Source organism: Bufo bufo, chromosome 1, assembly GCF_905171765.1.
Source record: "Bufo bufo chromosome 1, aBufBuf1.1, whole genome shotgun sequence".
NCBI classification, from domain to species: Eukaryota; Metazoa; Chordata; class Amphibia; order Anura; family Bufonidae; genus Bufo; species Bufo bufo.
This window is the reverse complement of record NC_053389.1, coordinates 24911312-24928622: the sequence shown is the minus strand read 5'-3', so window position 1 is coordinate 24928622 and position 17311 is coordinate 24911312. Positions and strand designations below refer to the sequence as shown.

The 17311-nt window shown below is 40.8% G+C and overlaps 1 long non-coding RNA gene across 1 annotated transcript in view; it reads right to left on the bottom strand.

Annotated features, from left to right (window-relative positions):
- Positions 1–5547: 5547 nt before the first annotated feature.
- LOC120992441 overlaps positions 5548–17311 on the bottom strand; it is a 43408-nt gene continuing 31644 nt past the window's right edge. The window contains exons 2-3 of the long non-coding RNA XR_005776977.1: positions 15874–15972; positions 5548–6181 (exon numbers count right to left, since the gene is read on the bottom strand). This is a non-coding gene — a long non-coding RNA (uncharacterized LOC120992441). The remainder of the gene's footprint in view (positions 6182–15873; positions 15973–17311) is intronic.

Here is a 17311-nt window from a genome sequence, read left to right as displayed (position 1 = left end):
GTTGAGATAACTAATTAATTCATACCAACATTTTAGTCATCATAACCGAATGTATCATTTCTTTGGTTTGGTTGATTTTTTGATGTTTTTGTCCTTTAATGCACTTATGCACTTTATATGATACTACCGTTTGGGGAATGATAAGGGTTTGCACTTGATTAATTTATCGATTGGAATATCATGCAATTGGTGCATATCCAATTACATTATTTGTACACCTAAGGGGATCACTATTTTGCGATTATAGATCCAATATATATGTGGATATCACGTTGATAACACTTATATTTACATTAATTAATATATGTTTTTTCAAGTTTTTTCCACAGTTCATATGTATTGATTATTATGAAACATATGTGACTTGTCCAGCTGGGTCACATTGTGATTTACTTTAGGCCCAATGTTTTGAACTTTGGATTCCGTCTATATCTAATGAAGGTGGCCGCCTCTCTATCTCTTTTCCCTATATTCTTGAAATTCTCACATTCTCTGTACATTTACGTCTTTCTAATATACGAATGTGGTAATGCGATCACTTTGTTGCTATTTTGAATCGTGCACGACAAGTCAGGATGACGTCACAGGGCCGCGACAGTCATGCGCACGGTTATGTGACGCCATCCTCACCACATGACTGTGTGAAGATCATGTGATCGAATGGGATCACTTGGTCTTCCGGACGCCGGCGTCTAATGTTGGAGGTCATCTCCGGTGCGATCGCGGTGACGGTTTAACCAGTAATAGATGGTATGTACTGATTGGTCAGCATTTGTATTTAATCCATGTCCTCCAGTGATGACGCTACCCCCAGACGAAGGTACGTCGAAACGCGCGTTGGGGTTGGCGCCATCCTGGAGGAGACACAGTATGGGTAATTGTCCAATGTTCGCTATACTTATCAACTTTTTGCATATGCACTTTAATGAATGATTAATCATGTTGGATGAAAATGGACTTGTATCCGCTGTATGTTTCCTCCAGTGATGTCGTTTTTATCTCCTGCACCATTCTTTTAATCATGTCTGTAATCAATTTTGTAATATATTGTGAGTTTTGTAATAAAGGATCTAATTTAGTATAAGCGGTCTGGCATTTTCTATGTAAGTTATTTATATCATGATGGCTGCCATAGGCTTTAATCAGTTACTTGGATAAGTAATCATCCCTTGGTTGGGGTATGTATCGGATGTTGTTATTTTGAGTCAGGTCCTATTATTGTCCGCAAATCACGTTCAGTGGCTCCATTCAAGTTAATGGGTCCTGTTTAAAAAACGGAATGCATACGGAACACATGTCTGTATGTCATCCATTTTTTTGTGGCTCCATGCTGTAGAAATGCTATGCCCAGCCCATTTTGCACATGTGTTTGGTGTTTGCAATGATTACAAAGTTCCTGTTTTTGCGGAAAAATGGAACGGAAACGGAACGGAAATACAACGGTGGGACCAACATATTTGAAGAGAAGTCCTCTAAGATACACAGAGCCAGCCACCCAGCATAAGGAGTCTCTGCACGGCATCACACTGCCCTTTAGGCCCCTTTCACACGGGCGAGTTTTCCGCACGGGTGCAATGCGTGAGGTGAACGCATTGCACCCGCACTAAATCCGGACCAATTCACTTCAATGGGGCTGTGCAGATGAGCAGTGATTTTCACGCATCACTTGTGCTTTATGTGAAAATCACAGCATGTTCTATATTGTGCGTTCTTCACGCAACGCAGGCCCCATAGAAGTGCTAATGCGGTGCAATTTTCACACATGGTTGCTAATGAGACGATCGGGATGGGGACCCGATCTTTATTATTTTACCTTATAACATGGTTATAAGGGAAAATAATAGCATTCTTAATACAGAATGCTAAGTAAAATAGGGATGGAGGGGTTAAAAAATAAAAATACTATTAATAAACTCACCTAATCAACTTGAACGCGCAGCCTGGCATGTCTTCTTTCTTTTTTGAGGAAGAGGCCCTGTGGTGACGTCACTGTGCTCATCACATGGTCCATCACATGGTCCATCACCCTGGTGATTGACCATGTGATGAGCGCAGTGACGTCACCACAGGTCCTTTAGCCAGGGCCTGAAGAAAGAAGAGGAGACGGGTGGCTATGCGATCAAGTGGAGGAGGTGAGTTAATTTATTTATTTTTTTAACCCTCAATTGACCTTTTACTAAGCATTCTGTATTAAAGAATGCTATTATTTTCCCTTATACCATGTTATAAGGGAAAATAATAAAATGTACACAACACTTAACCCAAACCCGAACTTCTGTGAAGAAGTCTGGGTTCGGGTCTGGGTACCAAACATGCCGATTAAGCATTAAAACGCTTTGCACATTTTCCCGCAACGCACCTGCATCTTTTCCAACAGTGCAATGCCCGTGTGAAACCAGCCTTACTCATTCATAAAACTGCGAGCACAGACACAATCTATTACTAATTGTGCTCCTACTGCTCCCTCTAGAGCAGGGGTGGGCAATTATTTTTTCGATGGGGCCACATGAGAAACTGAAAATATTTTGGAGGGCCGGGCCAAAAGGCTAAACTCAATACTGCATAAAATCACCGCGTCCTGGCACAGGCGGGCGTGATGACATCATCATGCCTGCCTGCGCTGGGATTTCACTACCAAATAGACCTCAGGCCTGTAGCCTATGACAAGTCTTGTCGCCATCTGCAAATTTTAAGGCGCATTGGCGACCATTTTGGTCGCCATCTGGAGCGCTGTATTGCATCAGTGACATGAACACTCTCCACATATAATGTTATATTACATCAGTGACATCACCGCTGTCCACATATAGGCGATATATTACATCAGTGACATCCCCGCTCTCCACATATATGTGATGAGCGGTGATGTCACTGATGTAATGTATTACTTACCGGTATATGTGGACAGCAGTGATGTCACTGATGTAATATATTACTTATGTGTGGAGAGTGGTGATGTCACTGATGTAATATATCACTTATAAGTAATATATTACATCTGTGACATCACCGCTCTCCACATATAAGAGGCATATTACATCAGTGACGTCATCCCTTGGCGCTGGGGTGCGCAGCCAGGGCCGGCCTTAGGTGTTCAGGCGCCCTGTGTGAGCTAACCTTGTGGTAGTGTTACCTGCAGTCCTATGTAAAACCACAGATAACACTAGTGCTAAATAATGTAGTAGTGTTACCTGCAGTCCTATGTAAAACCACAGATAACACTAGTGTAGATCATGTGGAAGTGTTACCTTCGTCCTTAGTGTGCCTCCCTGTGTCTATCGCACAGACTCCATGCTGGCGCTGCCTCCTCTTCCATCTTCTTCCCCGCACAGAACGTTCTGAAGCAGCTGCGTCAAGACATAGGAACACTGTGGGCAAGGTGATACACACAGGGAGAGACATACACACAGGGACGGGGACACACACAAAGGGACAGACACACTCACACACACACAAAGGGACGGACACACACAAAGGGACAGACACACACGGACGGACACACACAGGGACGGGGACACACACACAAAGGGACAAACACACACACACAGGGATGGACACACACACACACACACAAAGGGACAAACACACACACACAGGGATAGACACACACACACAAAGGGACAGACACACACACAGGGACGGACACACACACACACACACACAAAGGGACAGACACACACACACAGGGACGGACACACACACACTGGCACACTCAACATCAGCAGCAAGTCCAACCCTTAATGACCCCCACAATCCCTGGGGGGGGGGGGGTGATGTAGTAGCAGGCAGGAAAGCACACACTGTCCCCCTGTCCTATATGAGCCCCCCCCACCCCCACCAAATACCTGTAAGTTCTGTTAGTTGCTTGGCTTTGGCTGTGGCTGCTGGCTGGGGCTCCGCCTCCTTCCTCTTTCTGCCTGTGCGGCAGCTGCATCACGCTCCAGCAGCCACTGGTCTGCTCTGTTAAAGAGACAGGCAGGCCAGGCAGCAGAGCGGAGCGCAGAGCGGCCGCGGGCCCCGCCCCCTCCTCACTCCGGACAGTGACTCCGTGCTGTTACAGGGCCGGCGGCGGCAACAAAAATGCCGGGGGCCGGATTAAAAGGTCCGCCGGGCCGTATACGGCCCGCGGGCCGTAGTTTGCCCAGGTCTGCTCTAGAGGATGCTAAGGGAATATACAAGGACTAATCCACAGTAAATATAATATATAATGACTTCAATTTTATATCACTGTGTCTGATTTTTACATGAATTTTTAACATTTAGTTTTTCAAAAAATTTTCAATCTTTTTTTCTCTTTTTTTATTAGTATTATTAATACAATTTATTTTTATCAAATAATTTTCATACTAATTATTCAATTTTAATTTTTTATTTTATTCTTATGGACTTATATTTATGTTTGAGCTGATCATCTAGCATAACATCTATTCTCATTAAATCTGATTGACTATATTTGCAATATTTTTTATATTTTATTGGTATCGCCAATACAATAAATTGTTTATAATAAATTGGATCTTGTTATCAATCTATCCTTCCCCAGATATACTGAGTGCCTCCCAAACCTATATATATATATATATATATATATATATTAGAATTTATTTTCTTCATGCGGAATTAGGGTGAACCGCTGGGTAGAGCACCTAGCCAAAAGTCTCCAGTTTGGTGGAGCCACTGACCCAATTCATTATATACTGTATATTAGATTATATTTATACAACTGTGTTCAAGGCAGCAAATAGTTAGGTTTAGGGCAGAGGACAGGTCCTGTATATTCTCTGCAGGCTGCCTCCCCTCCTGTTAGTCCGGGGTCTGGACTGTCCAGCTGCACCTATCAGGTTATGTCTGCCAATAAGCAGCCCTTGTCATTTATTGCAGCACAGAGAGGAGAGAGGGGCCAGCAGCAAATATGTCAGGTCATAAGACAGTGACATTCTGAACTCACCAGTACATCTCGGGAGCAGAGGAGGCCATTACATTCCCAGTGCAGGGCCTCCAGTGAGAGAGAAAGGAAGGGGGCGGGGCTAAGTCTGCCTGACTGCAGTGGAGCCGGTGCTATGGATGCAGCACTCAGCTCCTCACTACAGCATAAGGACCCTGTGGGCCACAGTGGGCGGGAGACCAGGGACCAGCGCTCCTTGCTGTGCTGTCTGTGCTCTTCTCAGGTGCAGCCATCAGCTCTTTTCCACATGTGTCTATGCAGCATAGCAGGGGGCCCCATTTAGGAATGGGGGCCTGCCCTCCCCCCCCCCCCCCCCCCAAACGCTGGCCCTGCTGTGACCCCTGGCTCCAAGGCACAGTATCAGGCTCAGAAATGACTTCTAAATCCTGTTGTGACTGAGAGGAGAAGTAGGCCATCCAATCAGCAATCTCATCCTTGTTGTCGTTTTCACTGTAGGATTTACCAGTTGCTCAAGTCGGTATCTCCCCCTGGTGATAGAGAGAGACCCCGGTCACCAGACGGAGCGACAAGATGATCAGACAGACACCAGACATATACAATGGAGCCTCTGTCTGGGTGTGTCCCAGGAGGTCCTCTTTATTTAAAAGTCTGGGGGCACACCCCCTTACATACTAAATATTACAATGACCAATCATGGATGCAGATCAAAGTGATCAAAAATCTATATGTTACATTTATAATTATGTCATAATTATATCCACGTCTGAGGTCAGTGTTCTTGTAAATATCCCTTTTCAAAATGTGATGCTAATTTGCCTAGCTCTGAAAATACAGCGAAATCAAAGTTACATATTGTTAATAATCAGAAAGCAAATAACCAGAAGAGATGCAAGCTACGTTTAGTCACTCGCCACAAAGAACTTCTTTCTTCATCAGTCCCTCTTTCCTTGCCATCTATAAAAATCGCGCTCTTTGTGACTCATAAGCAGATGTGAGCAGACAGACATTGAAACATATTAGAAATTAGCACAATTCATGTTCATTAACCACTTCATTTCTTTCACATCCTCAACGATAGTGTTGAAAAACAGCGGCCTACTACTGCTACTACTGTGTGGTATAATACTTGTGATACTACTACTGCTACTACTACTGCTACTGCTCTTACTACTTTCTCAATGGCCGGTGATACTACCCACTTTCTGACTCTGGCGGGAGGATCCCTGGGTCTTTCGTTTTGCAGTCTTCTGTATTTCAGACATTTTATTATGAGGCCTAGAAATGAAAAGTCACAGGTTGGGAAACAGGTTTTTGAACGTTAATGTTTGTTCGGTAATTTAAAGACAGAGATGAAATAAAATAAAAAATGGATGAGGGCAGGCACTCAATATCTGTAGCCACCCGCAGACAACGGGTACAAATAATTTATTAGATCTCTATAAAAAACATCAATAAACAATTGATAAAATAATAAATATGAAAATCAATACATAAAAAATAATAAATGAAAAGTAGCATTTACGTGAATATGTGTATATATATATCTCCTTAGATATCACTCTGTAGTCTAACACATAACAAGAAAGTATTGTCTCAGGTGGTTGCCAAAAATACAACAGTAGTTCATCCAAATTCCTTAATGTATAGATCCATGTAGATAGTTTGCAATATGTCAATAAATCTGTATTGGAGTAGTTAGATGGTTAAGAAATGGTTAGCGAGTGGTTAAAAAGAGGATAAGACGATGTCCACATAGGGTCGTCTCCACTATAATGCAATAATACAAACTAAGTCTGTTGGCGTATATTAAATATAGTGGATATGGTATCCAAAATGTTGCTCACCTTCCTCCTGTTGTTAGTCGGGGTTAGTCAATATATTATCCACCGCTACTACGTGGCATCCTACGTGTGCGGATGGGTACATGTGATTTTACTTTACCTCTCCCTTGTAGGATCGGAGGTAGATGAAGCCCTATCTCCCGGCTCTGCCGCTCTGTGCTGTTCGCGTTAGGCATCTCACGTGGTCCCTTGGTTCAAAGTTCGAGATGGTCACGTGTGTCGGCACAGAGTCTATGATCTTGCGCTTACGATCCTGCCATTAAAAGGCATCAGGAGGAGCTTTCCACGGCGGCGTCTGTATACAGATATTGTTAGGGTCATTTATTCTAAATATCTGGTCCACCATTGCAGGTATAAAACACCAAACGCATTTCGGGGTACAGCTTACTCCTTCCTCAGTGCTACCTGCTTATTCATAAATCTCCCTTTTTTTTATAGTCCTCTGGGACAAGTGGTTATTCCAAAAATCTGGAGTTGTGATCATTGCTAAAACACGTGCTGAACCCACAGATTCTATGTTCATATATTTTATATTCTTGCAAATCTAGTTTATAGGTTATCTATAACGTGTATATTTGCAACTTCTCCCGAAAAAACGCCATTGCATTTTTGGTGCGATTCTGGTGCGTTTTTTCACAATATTGTGATTTTCATATAGAGAGATGTTGTTTCTGTTTTTATGTGTAGTGCTGTACAGTGCACTTCCATTTTCCCCACATGAAGTCTATTTGTGGGGTAATGGAGATAATTACATAATTTATATACTAGGTCTAGCGATAAGGTGTTTTTATAGCAGCGACAATATATGTAAGGAGATGTAATACAAGCAGTAATAAAAACAAGCAGTAATAAAAACCAAATTAAAGTACTAACTAAAATGTAGTAAAAATGCAATTAAATTGTAAATACAATAAAAATACGATGTGGAGGAATGGGAACTATATGTTTTATAGATATTTCCAGATAATTCCAGAGTATTCCTGGATATATGTGGGTATAGGTGGGGGTCCTTGTCCAAGATCGAAGCGCTGATATCCCAGCTTGGCATCTGATTTCTCGTCAGACGAGGGCAACCCCATAGCCTTAGGTTCAACATAGAGAAAATGTTGTTGGACGGGATGTGCACACAATTGGAAAACGTAATTGAGCAATTGGGAAGTTTGTGAGATTGGGGGCCCTCCTCCAAGGGGAGATCGGAGCGCTGATAAACAGCCAGGCATCTGATTTCCCATCAGGGGAAGAGCGACCCAGGTCCCTATATGAAGCCGAATATTTCTAGTTCAGCGTTGAGTCCATTTGGTACCAATGTATTAAATTCAAAAATTATCCTTGATTCTAATCTTGACATTCTTTTTATGTGATCTCCCCCCTCCAGTATCTTCCTACTTGTTCTAAGGCTGAGAAGGTGAGACCCTTTGGATTTTGGTTGTGGTACCGTCTAAAATGATCCGACAAGGTATGTTTCCTATATCCATTTTTAATATTCGTTATGTGTTCAGCAATTCTTTTTTTCAAAGTTCTCTTGGTTCGACCTATGTATTGTTTGCCACATGGGCATTGGATAACGTATATGACGTTGGTGGAATTACATGTCAGGAATTCCCCAATCGCATGTGTGTGGCCATTTTGTGTGGAAATTATTTGTTCTGTTTTCTTTGGGAAGGTTGTCATTTTACAATTGTTGCATTGATCACAACGGTAAAAACCTTTTATATTCAGCCATTTTTGTACTGTTTGTCTCTCTTTCTTACAGGATTTAATTGACGGCGTCACCTTCAGACCCAAATTGGGGGCTTTCGTATATGTAATTTGTGGGGTGGTGATTAGTAGGGGGGGCCAATAATTTTATCATCCAAAATGAAATGTCAATGTTGTCTAATAATTATCTATACTTTTTTGTATTGTGAGTTAAAGGGCAGAATGATGCGAATGGTATTTTTGTTGTAATATCATTGGTTATGAAGAAAAATTGGCGGTCTAATTCCCTTATCTTGGATAGCGATGTTTCAATTGTATTAAGTGGATACTCTTTAATCAAAAATAGTTCTTTTATTCTAGCTTCTTCCTCAAATTGTTTATTGGTTCAGTTTAATACGGCGGAATTGACCCGAGGGAATATTGAGGAGCCATCTTGGTAGATGGTAGCTCGTGTACATAATGTATCCATTTTTGGTGGTTGGTCTCCGATATGTGCTGCATATTAGTCTATCTTGGTCAACTGTGATCCGCAAATCCAGAAATTCAACTGATGTTTGACTTATTTTTTATGTAAATTGTAAGTTGTATGGGTTTATGTTAAAGGGGTTATCCCATCATAATGATCACTGTTAAATCTGTTAATGATTTGAAAGTGATCATTTTTGTAAATATACTTTATTAACAAATTCCCACCGATTAGGAGAAAATTCATCCCCACTTACCTCATTGTTGTGACTCGGTCTCCCCTGGTTACGACCACCGCTCTTCCGCAAAATCCCGATGGTCGCGCTTGCCCAGAAGACTTCTTCTTTTCTCCCGGCCGGGCCACTCGCTGTCCTGAACGCGCACGCTGCCGCGCATGCGCGACGGTGACTTCTTCCCGGCCAGAATAGTACAGAGATGCGAACGCGCACGCCGGCTCTGTACTATACTGGCCAGAAATAAGTCACATTGCGCATGCGCGGCAGCGTGCGCGTTCAGTCCAGCGCGCGGCCCGGCCGGGAGAAGACTTCAATCAAGATGAAGCCCGCCCCCAGCCAGAATCCAGGAAGTGAACGCGCGGTGGCAGCAGGTAAGTATAAAAACGCAAAGTGGGATAACCCCTTTAATTTCTTCTAAGAAGGTGTTTTGTTCACTCTCTCCTTTTTGCCAAATGAAAATAATATCATCTGTCCCCAGTCTGCAACTGATGTTATCCAATTCCCATTGCGCCATAAATAAAGTGGCGTAACTGGGGGCAAACCTGGTCCCCATGGCCGTGCGCCTGGTCAAAGAAAAAATAATTATGTGTCAAGATGAATTCTACTCCTTCTGCTAAGTATTCAACCTGATCTAAACATAATCTGCCATCCCTTTGTAACTGTGACTTCATGGCTTCTATGCCTTAAGTATGGTCGATAATGGTATATAAAAAGTGTACATCAAGAGTGCCAATATGTCAATGAGGTTCACATTTTAGTTTTTCTATTATCTCGATGATGTGTGTGGTATCCTTGGTATATGATTTTATGTTTTTGACCGTGGGTTGTAACAATTTATCGATATATTGGGACAAATTCGATGTTAGAGGGCCAATACCTGAGATAACTGGTCGTCGGGGGGGGGGGGGGGGCAGTTTGGTTCTTATGGATTTTGGGTAAACAGTAAAAGACTGGTATTATCTGTTTTGTGTTTGAAATAAATTGGTATTCCCTATCTAGAAGTATTTTGTTATCTAGTCCCTTCTGACAGTACTCGATGAGTTTTTGATTGAATTCCTTCATTGGATCATTATTTAATTTCTTATATGTTGATGTGTCTGCCAATAGTTTTTTGCATTCCTCATAGTATTTTTTGGTCTCTAAAATTACGATCGTCCCCCATTTATCCGATGGTCGTATCACTATATTTTCTTCCTTTTGCAATTGTTTGATTGCTTGAATTTCACCATTGGTTAAATTGTTGTGTCTCCTGGATACATGTTTTATTTTTCTCAAGTCACTTTCTACACTTTTTTCAAAATGATGTTAATTCTTGACTTATTTCTTGTCTAGGAAATTTTTGGGGTTTTGGTCTCAACCCTGTATGTATATATTTATCTAGAGGAGTAAATTCGTGGCTTATGGAAATTTTTAGGAAATATTTCTTTAGGCATAATTTTCAAATGAATTTTTCTATTCCTATATATATATATATATATATATATATATATATTGAATTTATTTATTTTGGAGGTTGGTGCAAATTTCAGACCTTTATTCAAAAGTTTAGTTTGTGCATCAGTGAGTACAGTGGAGCTTAAGTTAACTATTGCATCGTGATTAGTGGTATTGTCTCCTATCTGTTGTGATTGTTTCATCTTTCCCTGTCCCCTTCGTATCTTCTTTTTCCCTTTTCTTGCTACTGTTTTTTGTGATACTGTGTCTGAGGGTGATCTTGCCTGTAATTGTGTGTTGTTTGTTGTTGATATGTGTTTCTTACATATGGTGAATGTGGATTGTATTCTCATGTCTGATTCACAATCCTGTGTCTCAGGTTGTATTGATGTGTTAGGGGTGTACAGCACTGTACAGCACTACACATAAAAAACAGAAACAACATCTATCTATATGAAAATGACAATATTGGGAAAAAATGCATCAGAATCGCACCAAAAACGCGATGGCGTTTTTTTGAGAGAAGTTGCAAATACGTTATAGATTACCTATAAACTAGATTTGCAAGAAAATAAAAGGAAAGGGAGATATGAACATAGAATCCATGGGTTTAGCACGGGTTTTAGCAATGATCACAACTTCAGATTTTCGGAATAACCACTTGTCCCAGAGGACTATAAAAAAAGGGAGATTATGAATAAGCAGGTAATCACTGAGGAAGGAGTAAGCTGTACTCCGAAACACGTTTGGCGTTTTATACCTGCAATGGTGGACTATCTCCTCCACTATATAATTATGGATATTTAGAATAAATAACCCTAACAATATCTGTATACAGACGCCGCCGTGAAACGCTCCTCCCGATACCTTTTAACGGCAGGATAGTAAGTGCAAGATCATAGACGCTGTGTCGGCACACGTGACCATCTCGAACTTTGAACCAAGGGACCACGTGAGACGCCTAACTCAAACAGCACAGAGCGGCAGACCTGGGAGATAGGGCTCCAACTACCTCCGATCCTCCAAGGGAGAGGTAAAGTAAAATCACATGTACCCATCCGCACACGTGGGATGCCACGTAGTAGCGGTGGATAATATATTGACTAACCCCGACTAACAACAGGAGGAAGGTGAGCAACATTTTGGATACCATATCCACTATATTTAATATACTCCAACAGACTTAGTTTGGATTTTTGCATTATAGTGGAGACAACCCTATGTGGACATCGTCTTATCCTCTATTTAACCACTCGCTAACCATTTTTTAACCATCTAACTACTCCAATACGGATTTATTGACATATTGCAAAATATCTACATGGATCTATGCATTAAGGAATTTTGATGAACTACTGTTGTATTTTTGGCAACCACCTGAGACAATACTTTCTTGTTATGCGTTAGACTACAGAGTGATACCTAAGGAGATATATATACACATATTCACGTAAATGCTACTTTTCATTTATTATTTTTTATGTATTGATTTTCATATTTATTATTATATCAATTGTTTATTGATGTTTTTTATAGAGATCTAATAAATTATTTGTACCCGTTGTCTGCGGGTGGCTACAGATATTGAGTGCCTGCCCTCATCAATTTTTATTTCTAATTATTTCCTATTAATTGGGTGTAATCAATTAGGGCAAGTGCACCATATCTATATTAACGGACGGGTGAGCCTCTATAATACTACTCAATCAGAGATGCAATTAAATGTCCTAAATCCTTCCCCTTCCTCAGTCACACTGCACACTGAGAATGAGGATTTACAATGGTTATAAATGCAATTTTTGCAGTGAAACATATTTGAACTACACACTCTGATGCTGTAATACTGGCCTTTCACTAACACGTAGGTGTGACAATGCTATATTTTTGCAGTGATGATAAACAAGACGTTTATCATCACTGCAAAAATATAGCATTGTCACACCTACGTGTTAGTGAAAGGCCTGTATTACAGCATCAGAGTGTGTAGTTCAAATATGTTTCACTGCAAAAATTCACTGCAAAAATTGCAGATGCTGTGATGCGGTTAATGCCTTAACAAACAAGACAGTAATTTGTTTTACGGGCTGTGAATGCAACTTTGCTGCTCTATTCCATTCACCCCTTATCTTGCACCAATGCACAACACATTTAGTAACATGGCTATAACGCACTGAGGTGCCCAATTACAACAAGTCGATAGAAACTGGTTTCTAGAAAAATAATACGGGGCAATTCTTCAGTGCTTACAATAATGTAATTTGTATGGAAGAGTAGAAAGAATCTCCCCCCACCCACAAAATAGGCTGTCTTTGCAGGAATGTGTAATGGTTGGCAGAAGCTGAGCAGACAGTAATGCCTCATCACATGTCAGTGTTTGGTCAGTAATTTCCATCAATGATCCTTAGATCCTTCCCTTATATCTTATGTCTGCGGAGGCTCCACTCCTGGTTTTGGCTCACAATCACTGATGGAAATCACTGACCAAAACACTGACGTGTGAATTTGGCATAACCTGCCAGCAAATACACCTGTTCGTGACCAGATCTCACTCCCTCTCCCTGATTACAGCCCTCAACAATAGTCTAGGTTTCCGTAAAAAATCACGGGCATAACACGTATGGCGTCCATGTTTGGTCCATTGTTTTCATGGATTGTTGCTAGGAGATGCTCTGGAATTTAATTTTCAGACTAGCAGTGTCTGTTGAATATGAATGACAAATGGAGAGTAGAAAACACATGGACCAAACATCGATCCGTCATGAATGTCTTCACAGATGAATCATCGACCATATTGTCATGGATGTTTTCCTGGACATGTGAAAGATGCCTAAGGCAAGCACGATCACTTTGATAAAAAATGACTGTTGTTCTCCTAATTGTTGCATGTTTTGGCAACCACTCTTGTATGTGTTGAAAAAATTAATAAAGAACATATTTTACCGAATTAAATTTGAGAGGTAAGAGGACCAGGTTGAGGTTGTCATCTAGTGTATTTTGGTCCTTATTGGCCAAACACTTTTTGCATTGTCACATTTCCAAGAGCCATATTTTTTTTCATCAGTGTAGCTCTAAGTGGGTTTGTTTTTCGTGGGACGGGATGTATTTTTAATGGCACCATTTTTTGGGAATATATGTATATGTATTTTATAATGGCTCCCGGATGACAGTAGAGATGCAGTGTGACAATATTACAGGGAAAGTCCATAGTCAACGATGATTGGTTGGTTTATGAATCAAGTCCACCTTGTGTATATAACGAGATAGAGAGCATGGGCAACTCGCCATAGCCTATGTGAATTCTAAACTTATAGACCTGATGACAATTGTCTCCCTGATGAGCCAGGCTCAATACCTGATGAAAAGCATAAGAGCAAATCTTTCTAGAATGTCAGCATTAAGTTAGTTGCTCATTTTTTGCGAGACAATCTATAGTTTTTCTTGATACCATTTTGGAGTGTGTGTGACTTTTTGATCACATTTTATAAAAAAAAATTGGGCAAGAGAAGAAATGAAAAAATGGCAAATTGGCAATTTTTACCCTTTTTTCTGTTACGACATTGGCCGTATTGGAAAAATATTTTTATATCTTAATATTATGGGCGTTTTCGGTAACGGTGATACCAATGATGTTTTTATTTTTTTGTTATTTATGTATTTATTTTCTTATTCTACGGATTTAAACTTTTAAATTTTTGACATTTTTTATATATTTTTTAACAGTTTTTTAAAACTTTTTTAGGATTTTGAAGCTCGCATTTAAAAAAAAAAATTCTGAACAATCATGGATTGCTCATTTCTTATGTTGGCCTGCCATCTGCTGGGCAAAATAAGAATTGCAGATTCATTGCCCTGGGTCTCTTCAACAAGACCCAGTGCATTGAAATCAACTACCAGCATCCTCATTGGCTGCAGAGGATACCAGTAAGAAGCGCAAGCTTCTGGGATTTTTACCCTTTAGATGCCGTAATCTCATTTGATCACAGCATCTAAAGGCATGTTTGCACTTCGCTCCAGCGCCGTACATGTACTGCGCTGGTAGCGAACGGGTTGATAACACTCAGCACTACCTACCCTGTTATTTTAGGCACTCAGAGCTAGGGATCGACCGATATTGATTTTTTAGAGCCGATACCGATAATCTCTGAACTTTCAGGCCGATAGAGGATATTTTATACCGATATTCTGTGCATTTTTATTCGAAAAAAAAAATTCTTGCACAAATCTGCTAAAAAATTAACATGTTTATTGTTAACGTTTAGCTTTTTTTGTAAATCTTTCTTTTTCATGTATACTTAATATTTTAGTGTTTGTGGTTTTTTTACTTTTTTTTTTACTATTAGCCCCCTTAGGGGCTAGAACCCTTGTCCTATTTACTCTAATAGAGCTTTATTAGGGTGAATAGGACTTTACACTCCCCCTGCTGCTCTGTGCACACAGCAGCAGGGAGCTGACTATGGCAGCCAGGGCTTCAGTAGCGTCCTGGCTGCCATGGTAACCGATCGGAGCCCCGCAATTACACTGCTGGGGCTCCAATCAGAAGCTGCCACTGCCACTGGGACCCGCACTTATAAGACAATGGGGGCATATCCTAGCGATATGCCCCGATTGTCTGAGATGAGAAAACCCCTTTAGAGTTTAAAAAAAAAGTTTGCATAATGGCTGTGCTTCTTTGTTCAATCATAACTGTGAAGGAGCCGTTATATAGACCTTCCTTCAAGGTTATCTATTCTGACCTCTGGTGGAGTTGAAGTTGCTGTGGAGCTGCTGGAGCAGTTGGAACCGGTGCTGTCGGATCTCCGGTTCTCTCCAGTTTGTTTTCTACTGTTTGTTGTCTCCCTTCAGGGATTATACAGTAAGTGGTGTTTGTGTTTGTCATTTCCCTGTTGTTACCCTAGTTGTCAGTGGTGAGGACTAGAGCTTTCACTGCCCTACTCACTACCTATGGCTTCTTTTAGGGTAAGCCAGGGACGCAGCACGTGATCAGCGTACGGGGGAGCAACCCATCTAGGAACGTCAGGGCAGTTAGGGGTCACCACTCCTCCCTCTCCCTTGTAAAAGGGCACCCTCCTTCCCTCCTCTCTGCTCCGCACGTCTGTTACCTGCCATACCAGACGTGATAATTGATGACCTATCCAGAGAAAGCATACTATACATGTGGTTGTCTCCCCTCGTTGTCTGGATTTTGGGGTGGGGTCTCAGTCATCAGACACTAACCAGTCTCTATGACATATCAAAAAAGTTTTTGGAAAGTTAGTGACCCTTTAAGATTTCTATAGAAGGAAAAAGATCTTACCTGCTATGGCATATCCAGCGAGAAAATACAAGAATTCCCAGAGCAGATGGGTTCCCATGGCAGCAGAGAGGTCTCACTGTGCGCTGTCAGCCGTTTCCACTGCCACAAAAACAGAGTGACTGATTATTACTGGGATTCCATGACATGAGTAGATAGCTCAGTAATATAGGGCACAAATCTGATGGTAGTTATCGCTTAACCCCTTTAGGACACAGCCATATTTCACCTTAAGGACCAGGCCATTTTTTGCAAATCTGACCAGTGTCATTTTAAGTGGTGATAACTTTTAAACACTTTGACTTATCCAGGCCATTCTAAGATTGTTTTTTCATCACATATTGTATTTCATGACACTGGTAAAATGAAGTAAAAAAAAAATCATTTTTATTTATAAAAAAATACCAAATTTACCAAACATTTGTAAAAAATAGCAAATTTCCAAGTTTCAATTTCTCTACTTCTATAATACATAGTAATACCTACAAAAATTGTTATTATTTACATTCCCCATATGTCTACTTCATGTTTGGATCAATTTGGGAATGATATTTTATTTTTGGGGGATGTTACAAGGCTTAGAAGTTTAGAAGCAAATCTTGAAATCTTTCTGAAATTTTCAAAAACCCACTTTTTAGGGACCAGTTCAGGTCTGAAGTCACTTTGTGAGGCTTACATAATAGAAACCACAAAAAAATGACCCCATTCTAGAAAATACACCCCTCAAGGTATTCAAAACTGATTTTACATATGTCGTTAACCCTTGAAGTGTTCCACAAGAGTTAATGGCAAATGGTGATCAAATTTCTGAATTTCGATTTTTTTGTCAAATTTTCAATTTTTTCCATTAACAAAGCAAGGGTTAACAGCCAAACAAAATGCTATATTTATTGCCCCGATTCTTTAGTTTGTAGAAACACCCCATATGTGGCCGTAAAATACTGTACGGGCACACAGTAGGGCGTAGAGGGAAAGGTGTGCCGTATGGTTTTTGGTAGGCAGATTTTGCTGGACTGTTTTTTTTTACACCATGTCACATTTGAAGCCCCCCTGATGCACCCCTAGAGTAGAAACTCCATAAAAGTGACCCCATCTAAGAAACTACACCCCTCAAGGTATTCAAAACTAATTTTCACATGACATCCCCGTCCATCTGTGTTTCCATAGAGACAAGAGCTCCTCAGATAATATCAATAACTCAGTCATCACAAACATAGAAAAGGATTCTTTACGGTAAGAGCAGTGAGACTATGGAGCTCTCTGCCTGAGGAGGAGGTGATGGTGAGTACAATAAAGGGAATTCAAGAGGGGCCTGGATGTATTTCTGGAGTGTAATAATATTACAGGCTATAGCTACTAGAGAGGGGTCGTTGATCCAGGGAGTTATTCTGATTGCCTGATTGGAGTCGGGAGGAATTTATTTCCCTTAAGTGGGGAAAAT